This window comes from Arachis hypogaea, chromosome 7 (genome assembly GCF_003086295.3).
Source record: "Arachis hypogaea cultivar Tifrunner chromosome 7, arahy.Tifrunner.gnm2.J5K5, whole genome shotgun sequence".
Taxonomy (NCBI): Eukaryota; Viridiplantae; Streptophyta; class Magnoliopsida; order Fabales; family Fabaceae; genus Arachis; species Arachis hypogaea.
This window is the reverse complement of record NC_092042.1, coordinates 69,048,994-69,051,542: the sequence shown is the minus strand read 5'-3', so window position 1 is coordinate 69,051,542 and position 2,549 is coordinate 69,048,994. Positions and strand designations below refer to the sequence as shown.

Here is a 2,549-nt window from a genome sequence, read left to right as displayed (position 1 = left end):
CATTGGAGCAAATAATTTTGAGCTGAAACCTCAACTAGTTGCTCTAATGCAACAAAACTGCAAGTTTCATGGACTTCCATCAGAAGATCCCTACCAGTTCTTAACTGAGTTCTTGCAGATCTGTGAGACTGTTAAGACTAATGGAGTAGATCCTGAAGTCTACAGGATCATGCTTTTCCCTTTTGCTGTAAGAGACAAAGCTAGAGCATGGTTGGACTCTCAACCTAAAGATAGCCTGGACTCCTGGGATAAGCTGGTCACGACCTTCTTAGCTAAATTCTTTCCTCCTCAAAAGCTGAGCAAGCTTAGAGTGGATGTTCAGACCTTCAAACAAAAAGATGGTGAATCCCTCTATGAAGCTTGGGAGAGATACAAACAGATGACCAAAAGATGTCCTTCTGACATGTTTTCAGAATGGACCATGATAGATATATTCTATTGTGGCCTATCTGAGTTCTCTAAGATATCACTAGACCATTCTGCAGGTGGATCCATTCACCTAAAGAAAACGCCTGCAGAGGCTCAAGAACTTATTGACATGGTTGCAAATAACCAGTTCATGTACACTTCTGAGAGGAATTCAGTGAATAATGGGATGCCTCAAAGGAAGGGAGTTCTTGAAATTGATGCTCTGAATTCCATATTTGCTTAGAACAAAATGTTGACTCAGCAAGTCAACATGATTTCTCAAAGTCTGAATGGATGGCAAAATACATCCAACAGTACTAAAGAGGCATCTTTTGAAGAAGAAGCTTATGATCTTGAGAACCCTACAATGGCAGAGGTAAATTATATGGGTGAACCTTATGGAAACACCTATAATTCATCATGGAGAAATTATCCAAATTTATCATGGAAGGATCAACAAAAGCCTCAACAAGGCTTTAATAATGGTGGAAGAAATAGGCTCAGCAATATCAAGCCTTATCCATCATCTTCTCAGCAACAGACAGAGAATTATGAACAGAATACCTCTAACTTAGCAAATTTAGTCTCTGATCTGTCTAAGGCCACTTTAAGTTTTATGAATGAAAAAATATTCTCCATTAGAAATTTGGAGGCACAAGTGGGCCAGCTGAGTAAGAAAGTCACTGAAACTCCTCCTAGTACTCTCCCAAGCAATACAGAAGAGAATCCAAAGAGAGAGTGCAAGGCCATTGATATAGTCAATATGGTCGAATGCAAGGAGGAAGGGGAGGACGTGAATCCCAATGAGGAAGACCTCATGGGACGTCTCCCAACCAAGAAGGAGTTCCCTATTGAGGACCTAAAGAAATCTGAGGCTCATATAGAGACCATAGAGATTCCAGTAAACCTCCTTCTGCCATTCATGAACTCTGAAGACTATTCTTCCTTTGAAGAGGATGAAGATGTAACTGGAGAGCAAGTTGCTCAATATCTAGGAGCCATCATGAAGCTAAATGGCAAGTTATTTGGTAATGAGAAAAAGCATGAACAGCTTCTCTCAATGCAGAGTCAAACAGAGCCCTCACAGTCAAACTCTAAGTTTGGTGTTGGGAGGCCACAACCAAACTCTAAGTTTGGTGTTGAACCCCCACATTCAAACTCTGAGTTTGGTGTTGGGAGGTCCCAACAATGCTCTGAACATCTGTGAAGCACCATGAGAGCTCACTGTCAAGCTATTGACATTAAAGAAGCGCTTATTGGGAGGCAACCCAATTTTTATTTATCTATTTTTATTTTTATTTTATTGTTATTTTATATTTTATTAGGTTCATGATCATATGGAGTCATGAAAAAAATACTAAAATTAAAAACAGAATCAAAAATAGCAGAAGAAAAAAAATACCCTAGAGGAAGGACTTACTGGCATTTAAACGCCAGTAAGGAGCATTTGCCTGGCGTTCAACGCCAGAACAGAGCATGGATCTCGAGTTGATCGCCAGAAACAAGCAGCATCCTGCCGTTTAAACGCCAGGAATATACCCTGAGGAGAGCTGGCGCTGAACGCCAGAAACAAACATGGAACTTCCGTTCAACGCCAGAAACATGCTGCAGTTGGGCGTTGAACGCCCAGAACATGCATCCCCTCGGCGTTTAAACACCAGAATTGTATGCAAAGGAATTGTACATGCCTAATTGGTGCAGGGATGTAAATCCTTGACACCTCAGGATCTGTGGACCCCACAGGATCCCCACCTACCTCAACTCACCCTCTCTCCTCTTCTTCACATTCATCCTCTCTTCCCCATAAACACTCTTCCCCATTACCTCTTCACCACTCAGATCCAGCATCTCTTTCCCACCCAAACCCACCCTACATAGCCGAATACACACCTCTCTCCCTCTCCTCCATATCTTCTTCTTCTTCTATTCTTTCTTCTTTTGCTCGAGGGCGAGCAACATTCTAAGTTTGGTGTGGTAAAAGCATATCTTTTTGCTTTTCCATAACCATTGATGGAACCTAAGGCCAGAGAAACCTCAAAAAAAAAAGAAAAAAAAGAAAAAGGGAAGACAATTGCTTCCACCTCTGAGTCATGGGAGATGGAGAGATTCATCTCAAGAATTCATAGTTCATTAGTAGAGCA

At 41.3% G+C, this 2,549-nt stretch overlaps 1 non-coding gene across 1 annotated transcript; it reads right to left on the bottom strand.

Annotated features, from left to right (window-relative positions):
• Nucleotides 1-301: 301 nt before the first annotated feature.
• Nucleotides 302-405, bottom strand: LOC112704439 (small nucleolar RNA R71). The gene has a single exon (XR_003155064.1). It is a non-coding gene; the product is annotated as a small nucleolar RNA R71 (small nucleolar RNA).
• Nucleotides 406-2,549: the final 2,144 nt, after the last annotated feature.